A 19,733-nucleotide genomic window follows, 5' to 3' on the forward strand; every position below is an offset into this window, starting at 1 on the left:
TTTTTTTTATTTAACAATAATAAAGCAAGTCTTTAGAGATTTATAATGACATTTTGAAAATATGTATGCACATGTATTCCTTTCGCAAGGAAAGGGCAACCGCATTAGTTATGTAGCAGGTGAGGAAGGAATCTGTTAATTGTGTCTGCATTTAAAAATGGCATTAGAAAGCTTTAACGCCAGTAGCTTATGATTTCTTGCTTAAAATGCGTGAAAAATTAAAAATGATTATTAAAACTTTTGTTATTTTGAAAAAAAAAAATGTAAACGAATTAATGAATAAACAAAAAAAAAAAAAAAATATTGCACGTAACGACTTTCATTCTACTTAATTTTAAAATGATTATTACATTGGATGATGAAGGCACGATTAAAATGAAGTTTAGAAGGCAATGTTCACGATATTAAAACATGGGAATGTTTTATTTAAATATATCTGTAGCCGAGGGCGATATAAACCACAGGAAATTGATCGAGAATGATAAGCTGGGTTGGTAGGACAATCACGTGTGTTCCTAAAATGGAGTCAAGTTCCGAGCAAAAGCAGTGAGTGTAGCACACCTTTTAACAATGTCTGCCGACATTTTGCATGCACCCGTTTGTGCCATGTAATAATAAAATGGATATAATAAATAATAAAAGAAGCGGGATATAATGCAAGCGATTACGTTCCAAATTAATTATGAAAGAGACGAGCTCTAGTATAATTCATTAAAATTAAAATTAGTACATTTACCGGGAACAACTTTTTGTTCTAGTTTTTATCTCTCTCTACACTACTTGAGTTGTAAGGATATATTAACTTTGCGACTATCTGTGCTGGAGATAGACCCAGCTTTTATTATATGAACTGATTCAGAGTCACTTTCTGAATCGATCTAGGCTTGTCTGTCCATCTGTCCATTCACCTTCTAAGTTTTTCTATCCATCTATGCACTTGTCGGTCCGTCCGTCCACCCAGCTTTTCAGTTTGTCTATCCGTCTATCCACTTGCCTGTCCATCCATTGATCTACCTTTTAAGTTTGTCCATCCGTTCATCCACTTGTCTGTCTGTCTGCCAGTCTTGTTTTTTGTGTTCCACTTACAAGTCACACATTTCGAGAGAAATCGATCCAGTATTGGATCGATATTCAATTGTTGGCCGTGTCCTACTACATTGTTTTTACGTATCCCACTTTAATGTTTATAGCAAATAACGCCTGTAATGGAATCAAAGCACAAGCTTGACCGAGTGCAACTGAAAAATTCAAAAAGTAATACCAATATTAACATGTTAAAAATAGCAGTTAAAAGAAGAGTGATAATTCTGCAAATTAAGTTGGCAGGTAGTAATCGATAACCGGCATCTTTCACTGATCACGATAATCCCTACCGTTCAAGTAGAAAAGAGGAAAGCCGCATGAGCTCTATTTATGTCTTTAGACCAGGCTTACGAAACGCCTCGATATGTTAAGCTCCTGCGACTTTGAAATAATAATAGATGCCACGAAACTCGCTGAAGCCCTTTCTCTGCTGTTAGGACTCCGTCGCACTTTTACGCGAATATTGTGCAGTAAAACTGCAAACACCTGTCATACATGAGAGGTCTTATTGAGCGGACACCTAAAACTCATGATTCTCATAGCGATAATCTAAGAAAATCGTCAATGTAACCTTGAGTTTCGAACTGGACCGCTTCAATCCCATTTGCACGGTATTCGCTTGTCGGAAGTAGGCTAAATAGGTCAAAAAGAGGCACAACGTGAATTAGATTAAATAAGTTGTCTATTTTCAAAAGGGAAAAGGTAGCTTTTTCTCATTACTCATAAACCACCAGAGATACGACGAAGAAAATTTCCAAGCATTTCCTAGCGATAGTCCTATAAAAATAGAATAATTTTCCGAGTCCACCATATATTCCAGAGTATTGGAATTTCATTTTTTTTTTTTAATAAAAGATCCGTCCGCAGTACTCTCAAGGTCTATGAATATGTACTGTTACGGAAATCCCAAATCCAGGTCGTTTCAATTCCCAAATAATAAATTCCCTAGAGAGGGGAAACCCAACTGCACATACGCGTCGCGTCACGCATTTGCCGGCAGGAGAAAAACGATTAGCGGGTTAACGGATTAAGAATGAAGTCATGTACATAGGTTCGTAATTTTGCCTTTTTTTCTTTCTGTAAGCGCTTCTAAGATTTGTGACTTTTAAGGGTGTCGTTGCGGCATAGTGTCTTTATCTATTGGGCACTTAATATGAGTATGGCCATGTGTCGTTTAATTGTTTCGACATTTGAACTTGTGGGCATGGACTCTGTACTCACCACCTTTACCTATTCGCCTACGCGGAATCGATAAGGCAAACATGAAATCTTACAAAAATTAAGATCGTGTCACAGTTAAAAGTTAGCAGAGATATTGTTCTCTGTTCCATGGAAAAATACCATGTAATAGTGGAACTGGACGTGTGGACGTGTTCCTTATTTAGAGAAATAGTTCTTTAAATGCAAAGAATAATTTTTTCGAAATGGCTCTGTAAACATAGAAATGCGTTCATTCTTAAAGGAAGGTTGCTTCCTGGTGATTAAGGACTTGTCAATCATTTCAGAGAGACTTGCTCGAAGTATTTGTAAGGGTAAATTTTTAAAGAAATACGCAAGAAATTTCTAATTTTTGATATTTACAACATATATACAAATATATATATGTATATATATTTGCGAATGAATATGATTGAACGATGAATCATTCCCGTTCTGGGCTATGTTAGCTAAATCAATTTCCGTTTTCAAGGTCCAATGTCCATCAATGGCCAACAAGAACTTGAATCTCGTAAATATTTGCAATTAATTTAAAGTATTTGCAAAGAAGAAGTGATAAAATTTATATATGAATTACATAAAATATTATAAATCTCAATACTTGCAAAATTCTACACTTATGTAATTTGGTAAATTTTGAAATTTTTTAAATAATTTTTTCCCACAATGTCGACCACTAACTACCACATTACTTATTAACATCTGCACATATAATATGCAATTCATTAAACATGATTTTCTGAAATTTGAAGGTCCTAACTTGTTTCGTATTGCAATGCTACAAGCATGGACGCTTAAGTGTCCTTTTTTTTTACGAATTGTTTATTTTCAGATAGTTTTGATTGATTATAATCCCATAATTATGATTGTGTCAAAAAAAACGCACAAATCCATTAATTTAAATAGTAAATGACTTGAATTTAATTGAAATACCTGCAAACGATTTAAGCAGTCGTACGCGTAACAAGTAAGAAAGTTATACACACGTTAGGTCGAATCTTAGATGTCCTCCAAACCTCCGACAAATGCATTAAATATTTTATTAAACTCGTCTCTCGGAATGAAATCTTAGTTGATCCTCAGAAATCTTCATAAAGAGCTAAAGAGGTAAACAATTCTTATAAGCTTTATAGTTGCCATGCTTTTGTAGGCAAAAGCAGTATTTATATACCGATCGTCATAACTTTCTTTCTCACAGTATCTTTTCGTAGGTAATTATATTGAAATCCTTATTACTTATAATTGCTATGGATTATTAAAAGTTAAAAATTTTTCATTCATTTTGATGGTAACTATAGTGGCATACTCAACACGTTGTATGCTCTTCATCTTTCGACCAAACGGTCTCATCTGAAAAGGACAGACAGATAGATGCACGGGCAAACAGGAAATGGATCAATGGTATCAAAATCTTATTCTCATTACTCATAGCTATTTGTTTTTTCAAAAAATTCCCTGATGTCTACTTGTAGAAGTTACAAACATAACAACTAATTTAGTATTACTCCCTTTCTGTTTTAATGATTATAAAAAGGAAGGAGAGAGAAAGCAATAAAGAGGAAGATGGAGAGGAAAAGAGACAGTACGAGTTGTTGTATGAAGAAAAAAAAAAAAAATTCGAAACCCGGTTAAAAGACGTTTCCGTTGGGCGGCAATTCATTTAATACAGTTATTAACTTCTCTAGCAATTGCATGCCAAGTCTACATGGATTTTTAATTTGCTTTACAGTTGCATACCAATATTTATTTGTTGTTAGTAGGCTTTGCAATATTTTTCAAGATATACGCAAATTGCAATATGTTAAATTTGTTAGGAGACTTGTGCAGTAAAACAATTTTATGGATTTAAGGAGAACGAAAGTGTATTGCGCGTGGGGATACGAGATAAAAATGCAGTGGCAACAGGTATGTAAAGCGAGTAAAGAAAACAGAAGGACCTCTATTGGACAATTAATTGAATTATGACGAATAACGAGTAATATGAAGAATGGAAGAATAAGAAGGATAAGTGATTGCCTTAGGAAGAAAAATGAATTCCAAGACTAAAGCCTTAAAGCACAAGCATCTAAGGCTATCGGGTTTATTGAAACCTTGAGCGCACATGAGAATTGAATCTACGACTATTGAGAATGTTGTTAGTTGACATCTATTATGCCTATTATGGCACTTGGGCGTATGATATATAATCGATTGTTTTTCTTCGAAAAGAAACTTTGATCAATTTTTATTATTGAAAGATATTAGGAATGAAATAATTTAATAATATATTTGAAATGTATTTCGATTCAAAGTTCGTTTTCTATCAACAATATTTGAATAAAACATCTTTAGTTTGCATGTTTTTTTTTTCTCTTTATTTCTTTAGTAGTTTATTTTTCCTGCCACTTGCTCACCTACATTTCGTTAGTTGTCCAAACACTGTCTTGTCTTGTTTATTTGTTAATTTTATTGCATTGCGAATATGAATTGCAATCGCAAGTAAGATGTGTTTGTTCGTATACTGCCAGCAGCAGCAGCATCAGCAGCAGCGGCGGCAAACACATCGGCTTTACGTCTCCTGTAATGCGTGGATATTAAGCTAAGCATATACATACACACACACACACACACACACACACATAAGCAATACGCGCACCTCAAAGATTGCATACAAAACTAAATGCACGATAAATGAAAATACATATCTGTGTAAATTAAAGAAAAAAAAAACAAAAAAAAAATTAAAAACTTCATGGCTAAGTTTACACTTTAAAGCATTACAAAATAGCCGGTCGGTCTCCCCCTATCTAACTATCATATTTTTGTATTTTGTTTACAGCGCATCCAGCTTTTATTCTATGTGGTACGCAAAACGCATATAGTTATTGCTTTTAATCTCCCCAGACCATGGTGAAGTGTGCTTACCGACGCTTATGCATATAAAAGTGTGTTGGCTTGTGTGATTTATAAGACCATCAAATATTTTATGAGATTTGTTCAATTTTATTTATTCATTTTTGTTTTTTTTTTTTTTTTGTTTCTTTGCTTTGTTACGAAAATTTATTTTCATTTTTTACTTATTTTATATCAGTTTAATAAATAAACGAATATCTTGATTTGAAATGTTTACCGCGCGTTTATCATAAAGTTACAGACTCGACCACACCAACCATCATCGTACAGTTTCGCAAACATCATTATAGGGTTATATTTCCATAGGATCTATTTTGATATAACTTATGGTCGGGAAAACTATATTCGGCCGCGATAATATCTATTTTATATCTTCGATCCAAGCCCTTCGATTTGATATCCATCATCGAATTCGTGGAAGTGTTTGGATTTGACAATGCTTTTCTGCATTGATGAAAGTCTTCGAATGCGTTTCAAAAGTCGGAATGGTCGAATAAATCGGAGTTGAAAACGTGCATCTTACTGATTTGCATATATTACATATAACTTCAAGGTGTTTTCCTCTTAATAATGAAGAACACGCTGGAAACTTAAAAAAGTCTTATTATTGACCAAATCGTTGATAAAATATGAGATCTGTAGTAAAGGACTATCAGGTGTTAATTTAAGATTCCTTAGTCAAGCGTGTAAGCATCTGATACGGAGCAATATAGTACAGGGTAGGGAAACAGGGGTGTATTTGTTTATAATCTCAAAAATTCTTATTTATTTTCAAAACACAGACATCTGCGTCAAATTTCACGTCGCGTCACTGTTCACGTTGTTGAGCAAGGAAATTGCATTAAATTTTATTTGTGACTATTATAGGAAATGAGACCTGCATCTACGCATACAATCTCGAAGTAACCGATCAATCAAGCGAATATCATACAAAATCAAGTCAAGATGACGCAAAAAAAGCGAGCCTTAGTTGCTCAAGAGCAAAGTGATGTTAAGCGTTTTCTTCAATTATCGTGATGTTGTTCTTTATCGTCAGGACACGTTGTTAATAAGGAATATACTCTCAGGGTTGCAAAGGTGATGAATAAATAAAGATTGTTGTGGTTGTAAACCAATTCAACTTAGTTTCCGGACACGATAATACAATGTTTCCGGTACGAAGGAGCATTTAATAGGACGGCATTTGACGCATTTTCTCTTTGAATTTAAATCCTTTTCTAAGGAGCATATTGCGTTTTATTCGCCGCTTACTAATATGGGTTTGTTGCTTCACCAAGAATCTGTGGATTGAGGTGAGTGCGGTTCTATCTAACTCGTTAACATTTGAGATAGCGGGAGTCATTTAAAAAAGCTACAACAATACTTTTTATTAATTGATTGCATTCAAACATTTGGTCAAACAATAAGACGAGAGTATTATTGTAACCTTTCGGTCCAGTAAACTGAAAAAGTTCGTGAGAAAGGATCCGAATTTTACATTCTCGGTTTCATTACTCGGATTTCTTTTGCTTCCAAACTTGAAATGATGCTATCGGGGAACGCGTGCAGTATTTTGAATACCTTGCGTACAACCGTTTCATTATTGTGCGTTATATGGAAATTGAGATAAGCTATACGAAATATTAAAACCAATTTATTACTGTTCACGTCCAAGTCGAAATTTGTCTTTGCAACAAAATGGGAAAACTCTTTTAGCTTACGGTGCAAATATGGTGAAAGTATCTTAAAACTAATTATGACGCATTGTCCAAAATTTTCTATAAATCATCACAACGGATAAGTGTACTGCGCATGATATACATCAGTGTTGATTAATAAATTTTCTTGATCGTATTGATATTTAATATGAACATAAAACTGAATATATCAAAGCAATATTACGATCTTTTGTTGGCTAACGAACCACAAATCATTGCAAACGTATATATGTATAAATTTACCAAATATACACAATACTTTTCGAAACTGCAACATCTTTAAAGCAACATCATTAGTTATTTAAAAACAAACCCAGACAGAGGCAAACAGAGGCTTATAAGAGTTATATGTGCAATCGCCATATGATACACAAACACACATGCATTAAGGAGAGGTGTCCAAAGATATACAGATGGATATTTCTAATTAAGACTTTCGATATAAGTTTGCGTGTGGAACGCGAACCGATCAAATCGCGTAGAAAATGTAATTTTTAGTTTTAGAAAGAAATACATAAGAAAAAAATAAAAACAAACAAATATATATATATATATATAGGCAGACAGACAATGACAACAATTACATCTAAAATAAGTAAGTGGGCGTTTGTAAAAAACGAAAACATTTTCATAAAAGATATATAAAATCAAGCACAGATATACCGACGACATACACACATAGAGGCTTTTGCTAATAGAGAGACTAATGTCATAATATATAGATAAATACATATAAGAGATGCATGTGATCCCATTCACGTGTGTAAAAACCCATTCCCATCCGAAATCTTGTGAGTTCAAAGTTTATTTTATTTGTTTGCCTGAGTGTATGCATTTATGCTTGGATGTGCAAATGTATGTACATATTGTTATTGCATATAAATTTATGAATTTATTATATCGATAAAACCTCTTAGACATATGTTTTCTTTTTTTGTTAGCCTCTCTCACTTGAAGCCTGAAGGCATGCTGAAGTTGCGCTTCCATTTGTAACATCATCCCAAGCCTGCCTTTGCTAAAAGCATCAGATATTGTCACAGATTGTTTGTGGAGTGATTGCCATCGATTGCTTAGTTCCTCTGACTATGATGAACAATATGAAGATTTTTTGAATTTCAAAATGAAATTTCAAATAATCAAGAATTACGAGTTTCGTGTACAAGATTAGCGAACTCTCACTGAATTAAATCGCGAATGAAAACGGACCGAGGTCTACTTTCCGTTATGTGCATGATTTCTATTTTAATGTTAAATGGATCGTTCTATCAGTCAGCGTTAACACCCACTTTCAAAAAATAATCTCTACAATTCGGATATCAGATATGTTGAGAATGGAAATTACGATCAAGTAAGCTAATGCTTGAATAATTGAATAATTGAATAATAATTGAATAATAATTGAAATAATTGAACGAATGAATTGAATAATTGAATGGACGAGTAATTTGCTCGTCAATGCGGCAGTTGTATACGTGCATAATACCAAAAGCTTCTATCAAGAGGCATACAAGTCAACTTAAAAGTCTTGTAAGTAAAAATCTTCCCCTTCAACAGTGTATCCATAAACGCAAGGAAGGAAATCTTACGTTTCCTGCCTGCCTAAGCTTATTTCATGAAGTTCCATTTCCTGCATAAATATCGGCATAGGTGCTGGGCATATATCGAAAGAAGCTTTATATGAAAAGAGAATATCCATGATGGCTTCTTTTCTCTTTAATCGCTTTACTATGGAAGGGTAATAAATAGAGAAGTGCTCGGTGGGCTGATGAGTACGGTTGCAAAATTGTATTGTTTCCCTTCCTTCCCAGTTTGTTCCTTAGAAAAAGCCTATGAGAAAAAGCGAGTGAAGTCAATTTCGGAATGGTAAGGTGAATCTAACTAAAAGTCTCGTCAGCCGGTAAAACAATGTCGAGTGTCAGGAACCAATGCCCCCATGAAGATCATGGTCTGTGCCGTTCTGCTAAGAAACATATTCGATTTGGTGATGGCTGAGATTACTCAAATTAATGGGAGCCTTAAATATTTGAGAAATTAAATAGTTTTCGCTCCACGCAGAAAGGAGGGCATGGTCGAGCTCTCGTTCTGAATGATAGGGTATCCTTATATACCATGAAATTAAGCATTCTTAAGTAACTGTTAAATGTATGTTAAACAAGCAGAGAGCAATAGCGGGCATAGGACAGGTTCGATCGATCGGAGTCAAGTATATGCTTCACGTTCGTGTTACGTACATGCTTCACGTGCTTCACAAGTTTCTAATAATTGCAGAAAGCCCGTCACTATCTTAGCCCGTCCCTTGACATCTAAACTCAAGGCAAAATAATTGTTTTCTGCCTTTGCCACGACTTGCTTCGATTTCTCTTTGTAGTATGAGCTGCAGCAAATAGTATTTTTGGCTTCACATTATGTAACTCAAATACGAGGTTTTCCTATGTTTTACAAGTGTGATCTTAAGCCATTTACCAAAGACTGGAAACTATCTATCCAAACTGACGTGGGTTGTTAATATTAAAAGCATTTACTTTTACATGCCCGTTGACATTGTTAACGTTTTCTAGGAATACAAGCTCGGAGTATATATGGGACAATCAAGATGAAAGGACGCACCAACAAATACAAAATGCAGTAAAATATTGATCAGCAGTGGGAAATTTATTATAAAAATACATTGACCCCACCACCTAGCCATTGAAGCTGCCTCAAATCCGAGGAGATGTCGCATTGCCTAACGTTGTTTTCTTGTGCAATTAACTTAGCTTAGAACTCATTCCGATACGTAGTAAAATGTATATATTTTAGAAACGATTTTCTTTTAAACACTTGCTGTCTGCATTGGGTCCAAGTGAGGGTGTTCAAAATTCGCTTTAAAATGAATACAGTTTCCTTATGGCTTTTCGTTTTTATAATGAATGAATAAATAACTACGGCATAGTTAACTATTACCAATAATTCAAAAAATATATGACAGCGTTTTTAACACTCTTGTAACATGTAAAGAATTTCCAAAATGGTTCTCTTCATTCGAGAGTGTTCATATGCATAAGCAAGTGTGTGAGTTTCATCGTCTTTGATTTTGATTTTTTTTTTTTTTTTTTCGTCAAAATTTTAAATTAGCGTTAAATTGCTTGCTAATATTTTTGTTGTTGTTTTTATGTTAAACGCATGCTATGTATGAATTTTCTTCTTAAAAGTAAATTTCGTTGTTGGTTTTGTTGTTGTTAGCGTTGGATGGAATTGAAAGCTTTTAGATAAAACCGCCAAAAATATTTTTGTAATTTTTTCATTATTTTTTTTTTTTTTTGTTTGCTTTTTGTGCATTTGTTATGTTAAACCGAAATATATTGTATTTTATTTTTTTATTTTTTTTTTTTGTTTCAGTAATTTATATAAATTTTATTCTGTTGGCATTTTTTTCTTTTTTTCTATTTTACGTATTATATATCAGAGATATGCTTAAGTTAATCCGAGATATTTACATACAAAAAAAAAAAAAAAAAAAGAAAGAAAAATGCATATGTTTTTAGCAAAGGTAGATAGAAAAAAGTATAAAAGTAAACTTCATCTTATGAAAGATTAAATATTATTAAAGCGGTTAATAAAGATTTCTTGGAAAAATAACGCAATAATTTATGGTTGTCTGATATGGTTAAAAGAAAAAAAAAAAAAAAAAAAGAACGGTTTACAGGAGAGTATACTATACTCGATTATAGAACACCTGTGATGATTGCTTTAACTCTTTAAGGGTTTCATTCATGTATTGCAAACAATTTATTGTCAAAACGCATACAAAGTGGTCGCAAATCGCAAAGCAGATCTTGAAAATACTTATCCAACATATATATATATATATATATATATATATAGTGTATAGTTGGGTTACATTTCGCACGGATTATTCTAATAACCCGAGGCGTGCCTGCTATTCCCGAGTATGCATGTCGCAGTGCTTCCATATCATACCGTGTCTTACAAATAACTTTTGATAACTCGTTGAATATAATTCCCTCCAAGACTAACGTGATTATGGTGGGAAATGTCGACAATCTTTCTCCTCGTGTTAGCTTTTATTTCGGAAATGTAGAAATTGATAGTGTTTGCTAGCGCAAGAGCTCATCGGGCTGTACTCCACAGTGGCTTTTTGTTTGGGAACCATGTTGATGTAGTATGTGGTAAAGTCTGGGGTTCTCTGGGGTACTCTACTACTAATGTGTATCTACCTCTTCCCATTAAACGGAGATTGGTCCATGCCCTTCTAATGTCGTAGGTTGTATGCTGTCTTGAGATAGTGTCTGTCTCTTGTGGCGTACATAGCTAATATAATTGCTAGGTTTGCATACAATGTTAGGCGTTGGGATCATCGTTCGTTTAATGTTCACCGCTAGCTTCGTTACATTATGAAGTATGGTAACTCAATTTTGTTTCATAGTCATTTTCCCCCACCCTTATGTGGTAGATGTGTATTTCTGCGATCCTCTAAGAGTCTTCACGCTGATTTTTGAGAGACCTTTTGGGATGAGAGTTGCAAGTTGCTGGAATTGTTTGCCTTATGAACTTTGTATTTTTTCCTACTCTAACATCGTTTCAAATTTCAGAAGATTACTTTATGAATGTGTGAATGAAAGTGTGTGTTAGAACTACCACCGATAGGCAGCCTTTCTTCTTTCGTATTTTGCTAAATCTTATATTTCTTGGTTACATGCTACTACCGCTACTATCATTAATTAGATTTAAGAACTCGGAGAATATGAAAATTTAATTTTTTTTTCATCCTTCCTTTTCAACCTTTGAAGCAACCTTCAAAAATTTCAAATTGGAATACATTCACGCTTATTACTCTGTCCATCTGTCCTTTTTCCCCACCTAGGAAGTATCTGTGGTGATCATTCTCGCGTTTGCAAAAATGAAGATGTCGCCTACAAATTTGCAAGAGAATTTGAAAAAAGCCTATGCAAAACAACAACAAAAGCCGTTAACACATTTGCTTTCCGTCTTGTTTGATACTCTTTGTATTACTGTACTACTTTTATGTTACCCACGATGCCCACTATGTATGCTACGTAAATTTTCTCTGCTCTTCTGGAAGAAAAAAAAATGCAGCTTTATAGAGTATGAAAATCTAGTTCTTTTCCTCATTTTTAGTCATTTTTCCAATAACGGTGATGGGCATAAAAGATTCGATCATGATCGAATATAATTCTCTTACATCTTTCTTTTTAAAATCGTTTGCTAACAAATTTTATTATTATTATTATTGCTAAAAAGAATAGATTCTAGGAGTAAAAGTGGGACGAGCACTAACGGCTAAGACTATTAGTTGTACTTTTTTAGGAAAACATTTTCTCTTTTTTTTGTAATTCTAACTGATCCTCTGAGTATCAAATATGTATATATTATAAATGTATTTATTGAGTAGAAAAAAAAAAAAGATTTTTCTTTTCTGATATTTCTCATGAACTCAAGACAAGCAAATCAATAGCGCTTCCAGTGTTTTAGAAAGGTTTGAGCAACGATAGAGTAAGAAATTTATTTGGGACCACCTTGCAAATGAATAAAACAATAGATATGGATGAAGTAATGGTATTTAATTTGCTTTATACTTCTTGTGCACCCCCTTGAAGTTGGCAAGCATAGCACTATAGCTAACAAACAATAACTCGCAATTACAACAAAAATTCGAAATTCTGTTCATAATGTATTTTTGTGTGCAAAATTATGCTAATTAAATATATATGTATATATATATATACATATACTTTTTTTTTTTGCTTTTTCGATGGCTGGAAATGCAGAAGTAGAAGAAGAAGCGAAATAAAAATAAAAATAAAAATGACGACCACTCCAATAACTAACTGGGAAAACGAAAATAAAACAAAGGAAATAAAGAAAAAGCACAAAAATGATAAAACGGTAACCAAAAAAGGATTGGCTTGATGTGATGGCTATCAGAGTGTGGAGTGAATGAAAACTCTATGCTTGTGAAATTGAGGAATGATTTGGGGGCTTTATGGCAACCAATATATATATATATATATATGTAGCAAGCGGTAAGTAACCCAAATGTCTAGGAGTAGGTAAGTAATCCAAATGTTCAATTGTGTAATTCTTTTGTTTTTATTATTTTCGGTCTTCGATTATAAGTCTTCTGAGTCTTGCTAACACATACACATACATATGTTGTTTGATGTCTCGATTTTTTTTTTTTATGTTTTTGATTTTTAAAATATCTTTATACATTTTTATTGTTATTTTATTATTTGCGATTTGTTTGATGGCGGATTATCACCGCCAAGCAGATAGCAAAACAATACAATTTCTGAAATGCTTAAGAGACGAATTTCCAAAAACTCCTTTATCATCAGTGAAGAAAAAAAAAATAAATAAATAAAACCACATATCCAGGGAGATTTGTTTTGGTCATTATATGGAAATGGGAAAATAACCAAAATATGCGCCAAACATAAGAATTATTTTTTTTTATTTTTTTTTTTATTCAAAACTCATAGGATCTGGATTTACTAAATTTGTCACTTCGTTTGTAACTTACAGATGAAAAAGACAAAAATTGTGTAAACCATGTAAGATCAATGAGAGATTTTAAATTGATTAAAGACAACTCTTGCACCAGTCTGTTCCACTGACCGTTCCTCTATCCGCTAATCGTTTAACTCGCGTCCACCCATTCCGTCTATTCGTTGGACGTTCTCTTAAGTCCGCTTGATCGTTCTTCTGTTCGTCTGTCCGTTCAATGATCTTGTAACCCTTCACACCTTTTATCACTCGGAGTTGCTTTTGCACCTTCTTGAGTCTGGGTTCCGTACGTCTATCTCTTCATCCTTCTTCCGTTCAGCCTACCGTTTGTGTATTGACCAGTCTATTCATTTCTTCGTCTGTCTTTGTCCTTCATTTCCCCCATTTCACCTTTCGCCTATTTATTCTTCATTTGTCCGTCCATTCTTAATTCTAATTATTCATGCGTAATTTATCAGTAATGTGCCTCTTATAGTAGATACCTAACTTCAATGCCTGTAAAGGTCATTTAAAGTAGTTCCAATTTACCCGTCGACACATTCACGTCTAGTAAAAACCTAGTAGAGGTGATAGTAGACATCAAGGATTCATCCTAAAGCGAAATCAATTTTCATAGTCAGTTTTTAAAGGGGCCAGTGCTACTGCCATCTGCAATATCGCTGCTGCATTAACATACTTTAATGTTTTTTTTCTTTTTAGAGCCTGTTCATTTTTATAGGCATAGATGTAATGCTTGATTGTTGGATGTTGGGGATACTGTATGCTTGGTATGATGTTGTAAAGGTCTTATAAAACATTTTCTATTTAAAATTTATTGTAATGACATGATAACATGAAGTCAAATAAAGACAAAGCCGAAGAAGATACTATACTAAATTGCTAAACATACGGACAAACATAAACAAAAACTAACAAAACTGCAACCATCCAGTCAGCCAAGCAGTTCATGTCATGTAAACTGAAATAAAACTGAAACTGAACAAAACGAAATCCTCCACTTTGTCTGCACTGTAAAAGGAAAATATTTGAAAAGAGTACAAAAGCGTAAAGTTAACAAAAGTGAAATACAACAAAAAAAAAAAAAAAAAAAAAAAAATCAAGCTTAATTCAGATAAAAAGAAGAAAACAAAGCGAAGAAGAAGAAGAAGAAGTAGTGGTAGTAATAGTAGAAAACTCCTTTATGTATCTTCTTAGGGGAATTACATAAGTTTGCTAATTTTTTGGCTATTTTTTCCAAAAAAAAAAACTTTTTTTTTTTTTTTTTTTTTATATTTTCAATACATTTAACACAATGTAGGTAGATACGTGTGTATAAATTTTACAAATATATAATATTGTTGTTAATATATATTATTTTCTATCTTTTTAAAGGAGTTTGCAACACCACTCAGCCGCAAAAAAGTAATAATAAGAAAAAAAAAACTCATTGATTTTTATTTTAAATAAAAATAAAGCAAAAAAAAAAAAAAATAAATAATAATAATAAAAACAACAATAATACCTAAGCAGTATATTTTACTAATGGAGCTTGTATAAGAGTGCATATGCCTCCATCTTCTGTCCTCATAACAAGATACTTCTTAAATGTTTTTGTCTTACTTTGACTTGGCTTAGCTTGGCTTGGCTTTGCTATATGAGGTGCTTTATTCAATCACAAGCAAATAACATCGCCTGGCCCAAAATATTTGTGTTTGAGAAATTTGTTACATTCATACACATAACACAGTCTGCTGGCACATTGGTAGGCCATTGAGTCAATGAGTCTGCGGTTCAAAGTTAGTTTACATGCATTTGATTTTATAAGACTCTCTGATGAAGTGCCTTGCAATGCCAGGCCAGCCAGCAACAATAAGGTGATTTCTTTCAAACACATTGACGACTTTTCTTTATTCATTACGAGCTTATTGATCGATTGATCAGCCATACAATATGAATTTTAAATGCAGATGAGCATCATTAGCATAATGTTTCTACAGAGGATGATGGTAACCCGTTGAAAATAAATTTCAATGGAAATTTTTTACATAATTTTTAAAAAAAAAAAAATAAAAAGACTTTGTCATCGATTATTTGTTTTTTTTTTCTTGTTTTTTTTTTTTTTTGTTTTTAATTAAAAAAACATCTCAAGAATTTAAAATTTTGAAAAAGCGCCGCCGGCTAAGTGTTTCTAAGTATGTAAGTAAGGTGTCTCTTCGGAAACTTTTAAAAAAAATGGAAACCTTTTTCTTTGTAAGGAATAGTCGCAAGAGTGTTTGGATCTTACCCGGAAGACATGAGTTCAATTTCAGCTACGGTAGAGACATATTTCACTCGTAATTAAAAGAAAATTGTCAATCGAGGCAATTGAACAAAGAGATGCAACACAGTTCGTCTACTAGGGATGTCACTCAAATGTTATTGTAAAGGTGCATCATCGCAGGACTGCGAAGAAGACGTTTGAAGGAAGACGTTACGCGCACCTATTGAAACATTGATAGGACGGATTAAGAGGCAGAAGTTGCTAACACAATTTTCGCATTAAGAAAATGAAGTATTGATTGGACCGCTAATACCATACAATTCACTCGTACTAATTGTCAATAAGTACTAGTTGTTAAATTAATGAATGAGAGCGAAAACTGTCATCCTAAACTATCGAAGAACGGGATTCAATAGAATCAAAAATTGACTTGTCTACTAGTAGTTTTACTCATGCATCACCTTAAGGATTCATGTTGATAAGATGGTAAAATAGATGCTTGTGGATGTACCGAACCACAAAAAAAGGGATTATATATGTGGCTATGAACTACACTTCGCTATTGCTAACACGATTTTTGGTAAAACACTCGCAATGTAGTATTAATTTATGTTCTGTGTGTGTACTTCAGTGTAGTTTAGGAATGTAAAAGTAAGTAAAAAATCTAATTACGTTAGTTTAATCTTCTTTGATGTACTTGAAATTAATTTTCAGTGAAAAGCTTAAGAATTCATTGGGAACAGTAAAAAATCAGAAAATCATTTAAGGAGTTGGTCGATAACCGAAACCTTTACATTTAAAAAAAAAAACAAATACAATTTTGATTTTCTATGATATAATGTGAGAATTATTGCCTAGAAATCATTCCTGTAGGATCATACATTCAATTGTGGGTGAAAATTGTACTCTTTGTATCTGCTGCAGTGTAGAAGGATAAATCGAAAAAACGAATTTCTTTTCTTATTGAAAACAGAGATGCTCGCAACTTATATTTTACTACGGCCTTGACCTTTGACTAATCATTAAATCATTTTCAATATGAATCTAACTGCAAGAACGTCTAATCTATTTACAAAATTTGAATTAATTGTAGGCCATGCCTAGATCGAGTCTGAAGTTGATCAGGGGTTTAATTAAAATTTAGAATTTTATCTACGTTAGAAATGTAAGTTAAATGAAACATATGTAATAGTTACTATAGCTATGGATCCAATCATCGACTTGGAAGAAATCAGAAGATCAATCGGAACGGAAGGAAGTGAAAATAAAAAAAAAGTCTAGGAAATGTAAAACTCAAAAACAATGGGTATTATAGAAAATAATCAGTGGTTTTATAGGGTGCAGTAGAAAACAGCAGCGGTTTGCGAGAGAGATAACGCATACGTTATAGCGCGTATGTTAAAGTCGGAAAAAACGCTTTGCATCTGCGAAATTTTGCGGTGTTACGATGTTTAGAAGATCAAATAACACACATGACACACACTTAAGGCAAGTACGACAAGGAAGTCCGAGAATATACATGATCTTCTCATAACCACACCTTCGATTGTTAAAACATTGAAAGCTCTTTGGTATCGGAAGCAAACAATATTTCCATCAACAATTTATGATCTATAAGATATAACGAATCGATGTAAGTATTTATTTATTAGGATCAAGCAAGTCTTTTCATGAAGAATTGAGCACAATAAACATCTCAGCAATGTTCATGATTAGGCCAAGACCCACATTTACATTATGTGCATTTTTTTTTTACCCAAACACCTAAAAAACCTTCAACTTGAAGGGTTGTGAACGAAATATTTTGGTACAAAAAGTTTTAAACAATGAGCCAGAGAGACTGGAACTAGCGTCTACGGAAAGTTTCATATTGTGCATTAGAACGAATTGATCGCAATTTTCATATATAATACTATACTACCGATAATTGTCTCTCATATATTTTGAATATTTTTTTTTTTTTTTTTTTTATATATTCTTTGTAAAGCATCTGTAAATTGTAAGTTGAGCTTATTCTTGAAATGTAACAATCAAGCGATCGAGCTAATCGTAACTAACGCTTTTCTATAACAGGCAGTTAATACATCCCTTCGCTTAGCGACGATGAGAAGATCATGTGATTGTGATTGGTAGTGGCATCGCACGTTATGCTATGTGTTAAAGTTAAGTTAACATTAACGTTTAGTAAGTGAATGACCACGAGTGTGAGACGAGTGTGTGTATAATAACACGACTTGACACTTAAGACCATATGGTGATACTTTTATAAAATGTGACTAGTGACCTAAAAGAGATTTAACGAATGAATGAATGAATGACTTCCTAACACACTACTACGACCCAACATTAAGAGAGATAGCGAACATACAATTGAAACAAACACCATCCTGAGCAGAATTCGTGTCATGTCACATGTATGTTGAAATTTAAGAAAAAAAAAAAAAAAAAGAAAAAAAAAATTTTTTTTTGTATTTAGTAATAGCCTGCCGGTAATGGTCTGAATTGAACCTAATCAAAGTATTGCGAAATTTATGTAAATGTATATACATCTCTTACGCTCGGTGAGAATATTGTATGAAAACAAAAAGGGAATCTTTTCTTCTTCTTTAATTTGTTTGCCAAATAAACCAAACCAAACCAGTACAAAGAAAAGAAGAAACGAAAGACTTTATGATTCATTGTATTGTTGCATTTATTTTGTTGTGGTCGTTATTGCTTGTACACAGGTACCCGCTGGAGCCAACAACTAAACAATTTCATTTCATTTGATGCTATCATTTGTTGTTGTTGTTGTTGTTAGTGTTGTGAGCGAGTGAGCTCATCTTACTGCATAGTTCGTTGAAGTTTCATGAGGATGGTAATAGACTTCCTTCTCCTTGTTTTAGAGTTTTTAGTTTTCTTAAGTAATCGTTAAATGTTGTGTTAGGTTTTTTTCTTCTTTTTTTTTTCACTCTAATGATGTATCATCTTCAATTGCATCGTGTACGGGTAATAAGAGATCTTTGGTGTTTATTCGGCTAGTTTTTGTTTCCATTTAATGTGTCTTCTTTACTTATATTTAGGTCAATTTATACTTTCACTTTTAATTACAAACACTTGGCAATTTATTTTAAAACATTGAGACAAGACATTAATATTATAACGAAGAATAATAGCATGAAGGGACAGTAGGTTTTTGCTTCTCGAGAAATAATTGTTTCATTATGGTTATATATTATCAAGAAACGACTTTTTAAGGCTGTTACAGCGATTGAAAACCTACGATTTATTTGCATTGTCAAGATCGTTTAGTCTTTGTAAACTAAAGCCTGTTGGTACAGTCTTCGTTGACGCGTTAAGCTTGAAAAGACTTCCCTTTGTTCTAAAGAAACTTAAGTTTCTTTCATTTATGTACCAACTGACTATGGTTAACGATAAATTATCTATCTTTTGATGTAATGATTACTGTTTCAAAGCTCCGCTCCGCAGAAGAAACTTCTTTCTTTCTTTCTCTTTCTGCCTGCATATTAGTGTGAGTATATAATTTTTTCTACGCCCTGCAAAGATACCGAATTATGAAAACCTTTCTATAAAAATTTCTTGATCAAGCGTAAAAATTAAGAAAATTATATTTAGCTGCGGTCGAGTCTTTTATATGCAGGGCGTGTGTAAACAAATGAAACGAAAAAACTGAGTATTGGCTCGATGCGATATTGCCTATAGGCTTAGAGGTATTTCTTTCTTATTTCTTTCCAGTCACTGCAGAGTAGATTTCGTCGAGATTTTTATCGTTTATCTGTGGAAAAGAATACGCCGATGTAGTACTGCATGTCCATCCTCTGATCGATCATAAGTGTTTTTAATACTGAACTGCCGTTGCTAAATTTGACGTCAATATTTTAGTATTTATTACAGACGGAAAGACGGACAGACAGACAAGACAATCCCGAATTGGATCAAGATGGAATATATAGCTTAAAGGGTCTTTTACCTTCCGTTTGTGTGTCGCACATTTTTTAACAAAATTTATATAGCTCCAATCCTTCGGTTCCAGTCGGTTATTTTTAGCATAATCAGTTGAAATATAGTAAACACAA

The 19,733-nt window shown here is 33.1% G+C and overlaps 1 protein-coding gene across 3 annotated transcripts in view; it reads right to left on the minus strand.

Moving 5' to 3' along the window:
• Window positions 1–19,733, minus strand: part of LOC119633339 (probable nuclear hormone receptor HR38) — a 103,628-nt gene that overhangs the window by 5,955 nt on the left and 77,940 nt on the right. Inside the window, exon 1 of one of the 3 annotated variants that reach the window (XM_038026846.1) lies at window positions 1,087–1,157. The exons of the other annotated variants lie outside the window; for them this stretch is intronic. The gene's annotated coding sequence lies outside the window, so the exon portion shown is untranslated. Of the gene's footprint in view, window positions 1–1,086; window positions 1,158–19,733 lie in introns of those variants that run through there. 3 annotated transcript variants of the gene reach the window in all.

Source organism: Glossina fuscipes, unplaced genomic scaffold, assembly GCF_014805625.2.
Source record: "Glossina fuscipes isolate IAEA_lab_2018 unplaced genomic scaffold, Yale_Gfus_2 2, whole genome shotgun sequence".
NCBI classification, from domain to species: Eukaryota; Metazoa; Arthropoda; class Insecta; order Diptera; family Glossinidae; genus Glossina; species Glossina fuscipes.